Source organism: Galeopterus variegatus, unplaced genomic scaffold (assembly GCF_000696425.1).
Source record: "Galeopterus variegatus unplaced genomic scaffold, G_variegatus-3.0.2 Scaffold552, whole genome shotgun sequence".
Lineage (NCBI taxonomy): Eukaryota > Metazoa > Chordata > Mammalia > Dermoptera > Cynocephalidae > Galeopterus > Galeopterus variegatus.
The window spans coordinates 561,677-566,782 of record NW_007726663.1 but is presented as its reverse complement, the minus strand read 5'-3'; positions in this window follow the sequence as shown (position 1 = coordinate 566,782).

The window sequence follows — 5,106 nt, the reverse complement described above, 5'->3', positions numbered from 1 at the left end:
TGGCAGTGAGCCACCCTCGCAGCAGCAGTACCTGTGGCAAGTCACCTGCATAGATGTGGTGTCTCCTGAGGTCCTGTGCATGCCTGTATGAAGGCTACTAAATATGGGATATTAAGTTTTAAAACTACTTATTTAGTAAATGCTGTTTTGGGGAACTTCCAGATAATATGCTTACATCATCTACAAATATAAACAGTTTTACCTTATCCTTTCTAATTCTTATGCCTATAATTGATTTTTCTTGCTTAATTGAATGACCATTATCTCTAACAGGGCTCACTGACGTGGAGATCATGGGCATTCTTGTCTTGTTTCTGACTTTGTTGTTTAAGCAACAACTGATTCCCTATGTAAAGATGCTAACTTTTGTAATAAGATATATGTGTGTATAACAGCACCCATAAATTTCCATTTTATTGAATAATTTTAAATATGAATGGTATTGGTTGAATGATAACAAATGCCTTTTCTGCATCAATTGATACATGGTCATATATTTCTTTCTCCTTAACTCTGTTATACTAGTGGAGCATATTAATGGATTTCCTAAATTTAAATTTCTAAATAAGCCCCACTAGTCATGGTGTATTGTTTAAAAGTCCTGTTGAATTTCTTTACTACTGTTTTATTTAAGATTTCCTTACATCAATATTCACAAGAAGATTGGTACAGTCATTGTAGTCTGAATCTTGTTTTTTGGTAAATTTCTAAGAAAAGGTTTATATAATAACATTTTCAGGCTTTTTGTATTTATAAACCATTTTGTGTGGAAACTTTGCACATGAAGATCAGTTTAGCTGGATTCAAACCCCTTGGTTCAAATTTTCTTTCCTGGAGTATTTTAAATATGTTACTTAATTGTTTTCAGATATAAAGCCTAGCTGTTAAAATGTCCCTTATAAGTAACATAATCATTTTGCCCACTGATGAAACAATTTTTTTAAGTTTAATAGTTTAACTAGAATATGTTATGGTGTTGTTCATCCTGGATTGACTTACCCCTGTATAATTTGTCATATGTACTTTCAAATATTTTTGTTTTTGTTTTTGTTATTTTAGAAAGATTTCTTAAATTATTAGTTTTAGTATTTGTTTTGTTCCATTGCTTGGGTTTCTTATTTAGGGAAAACTATTATAAGTATGTTGGATCTTTTTTTCCTATCAGCTATATTTACTATTTTTCTTGAGCTCCCTTTATCTCTGTCCTTATTTCTTTTTGATTTTTCTAATTTCCCTCCTTTCCATCCCATATTTTTCTTCTAAAGCATTATATGCTGCTTTTTGTTCTTTCCAGTTTAATTTTCATTTCTGAAATTATTTTTCTTGTTACATCTCTTTTTAAATCTTTCTTTCCTTAAAACATAATATTAGAGCTTTTCTAATTCTAATTTATAATGTTCATTCATAGTTTCAATATTTTTATTAATTTTAGAGTGTTTTGAAATTTTAGGTTATTGTTTTTATATGTTTCTGAGCATTGCTTTTTGGCTTGCTTGTAGTGATGCTGTTCTAATCATTATTCTCTTTTTTTCGCATTAAATTTGTAAAAGATTGGACTACAGTCCTTTTTGACTCCCCATTTTTAAGTCAAATAAGTTTTTCTTTGCTAGTAGAGAGAAGGTTTGGCAGAATAAGTTTTCTAGCTTAATTTCTCCTGGTGCTTCCTCTTCTATTATTTTTATAAAGTGATTTCAAATATGGCCTCTTATTTTTGAGATCTATTTTTTCCCGCTGCTCACTTTTATTTACACTTTTCCCTTTTGTCCTATTGTCCCTGGCCTCTTCAATTTGCATTCTATTCCCAGAAGTTTCTCCTCCTTAAGGGGCTTTGTTCCTTGATTTAGAACCTGCAGAAACCATTTCCTCCTGATTTTGTCTACTGTTCTCAGATTGGCTGTGATCTTTCCAATGGAAAACTGTTGGAGATTTGAGGATTCTTCTGTTCTCAGAACTCCAGTGTTTTTCCTTAAGTTTCCTCTTTCACAGAGATTGATATGATGTGGGCCTCGTAAATATTGTAATTTTCCCACTCACCTTGTTCTTGTTAACTAATGTTACTATAGTTTTTGTCTCTCTCTGTATGTATATTGTCGTTGTTGTTTATTTGGTTTTATTATCCTTGTGTCTTTTTTGGATTTTATGTAGTAATGCAAAAGTTAGAAAAACTACACCATGATGCATTTCCAGATTTTACCTTCAAATTTTTACCTATCATTTTTTAAAATAACAACCCCACTTGTGTTGGTGTTGCTTTGTTTGATGGCTTATCTCAAACAGTAGAATAAGGGATAAAATCAGAGTAAGTGAGGAGGAAAACAGCTTGTTGAAGTAGATTTTGAAAGAACCAGGACAAAAAGATGGAAATATTATTGGGTCAGAGGGCAGTCACAGGAACTAATGGAAGGTAAGTACTAAGGTCCTTGGATCTTGTTGCATTGTTTTTTTTTTTTTTTTCAGGTAGCCAGAGAAAGTCAGAGAATATAGTAGTAGCAAGTGAGATTAAGTAGGTTGTTAATTTCCAGTGCATTCTGCACCTTCATTGGATCATTTTCACCATTGTATATCTACCTTTGTTTTTGAGTGGTTTGGTAGAGTTTTTATAATGCCATATGGGCAACCTCTGCATAGATCCTTACAAAGGAAGATGACTCTCTGTGTATAGTTGGATAAGGTAAAACTTTCTCAATTTGTTTTAACATTGGCAATCTATTATTTGAGAAATATTGGACCTTTGCATGGGAAGAATAGGTGAATTATTAATCAGTTCTTTTCCATTCAATAACACTGATATAAGAAAGTCATTTAAATACTTTTCTCCCGAAAATATTACTTTTTCATAATCTCTAGCTCTTCATTTTTCTTACCATTATAAGTGTACATTACTGCCCTCTGCTGCATAAACTTGCACCTCTCATTTTTCAGACTGATAATAACTGTAAGAATACTGATATTAAAAAACAAACAACCACCACCAAAACAGGAACTCTTCTGTTGTCAGATAATAATATCATGATGAGTTGCAATTTTCATCTCCCACATATATGAACTTATTTAGAGGCATGACTTGGAATGGTTTCTTGAAGGCATTTTAACATTGAATGGCCATTGAAACAGAAAATCAGATGAACATGTCTGCTATGTTCAGGAAGTGCTTTACAAGTAAGTGGCAGATATCATCCAAATTAACTTATAATTAGCAGTCTTAGGCTGTATCTACACTTGGCCAAAGAGAATGAAGTGTGTTGGACTGTAACAAACATAACTTTTGATTAGAACTTGCAGAAATGGGATTTTTTTTAAATGGATGACCTACTAAAATTATAGTAACATACAAAGATACTTCAAAGAGTTCATGGAGTCATATCTTTTAATTCTATTTTTCCATGAACTTTTGAAGTAACCTCATATAGGAGGAAAATCAGGTGATTCATGGAATTTAGAAGTAGTGCTTGAAAGGTTCTAAACGTCTTACCTTTGCATGTTAGAAAGAGTGGCCCTAATGCTAGCTCCAGTGTTAACTAGAGGGGAAATATATTCAAGATTGTAAGACAAAAAGATACTTTAAAAACTTTAAATAATTCTAATACATGCTAAGATCATATTTATACTGTACATTTTGATATCTAATAGGCAAATTGACCAAAAATTTGAGAATTTTTTCTTGTTAATTATGAAATACTATATTGATATTGGAGAGCAAGGCTAACCCAGTTTTAGCTGTAACATATAAAGAGTTGTTATATTCTAGCAGATATTTGATCTTTGGTGTACACAAACCTGCACATATGTTCTTTACACTAAAAAACAAAATGCATTTTATAGATTTTAGAAAGAACAATAACAAAAAAGGAAACTAAATTACAGCTTATTCCAACTCAGATTTCTTGATAATTTAAACACTAAGTGGTAAAGTGAACATATATTAAAAAATGATTTCATGAGAAGTTTCAATGAAATTAGATATCCCCTGTGCTTTCACATATTTAGCACTGTCTTGAATTAATTAAAGATACTGTGATTCCAAGTGACTATTAGTTTAGTGAGTAAATTGAACAAATCAAATTAAATAAGTGGACAAATTAAATTAGTAACAGAATGACTTGCTGATTGCTAAATCACTCTATTTTTGATTGTTGCTTCCTTTTTCTTTGATCTACAATGATTTCATTTATTTCTTTTTAAAATTTTTATTTATTTATTATAATTGCAAAAAGAACACTTAAAAATAAATTAGAAAAATATAAGTAGGAATTTGGTGAAGGACATGAGCAGATCACTCCCCCCACAAAAAAGGGTAATAAGTACATTCTAAGATTTGGTTGGGAGTGGGGGTGTGGCTGTCCTTCATCTCCAGTCCTAGGACCCCGGGGTGTCTCAGCTGGCTGTGTTGCTTGCCTGGATGTGAGCTGATTTCATGTTTATATCATGTACTCCTGTGTTTTATTGTTTCCATCTTTCATTAACTAGTTACTTTTTTAAGATGTAGAAATTACTGGGCCTGCCCAGTGGCGCTCCCGCTGAGGGTTCGGATCCCATGTGGAGACCTGTTCCCGCTCACTGGCTGAGCGCGGTGCAGGCACAACACCGAGGGTTGCGATCCCGTTGCTGGTCCCCGGTACGGGCGCGACACCGAGGGTTGTGATCCCGTTACCAGTCAGTAAAAAAGACAAAAAGGAAAAAAAAAGATGTAGAAATTACTGAATCTTATTGGCAAATTGCCTGTATTCTTTGTTTTCTGTTTCAGAACCCCATTGGAATCTTGACAACAACACTGAGACTCACTTGGCTGAATTAAAATTTACCCATAAGTCACACACAGAGGAAAGATGAGGAAGTTTTTATCATTAACACAGACTCGGAGGTAAATGGTAATAAAAAAGAGTTAAATTATGTTTTTAAGTGAACATATAATACAGCTCCCCCATTAAGTTTAGGAACTCTGGTAGATTGCTGTATCCCTTTTGCATAAAAATGTTAGTATTTTAAAAAATGTTTTAATATGTACTATGTCTATAAATCCATCTGTTATGGGCTGAATTGTGCCCTTCCCAACTCTCTGCCAAATTCACATGTTGAAGCCTTAACTCCCAGTACCTTAGAATGTAA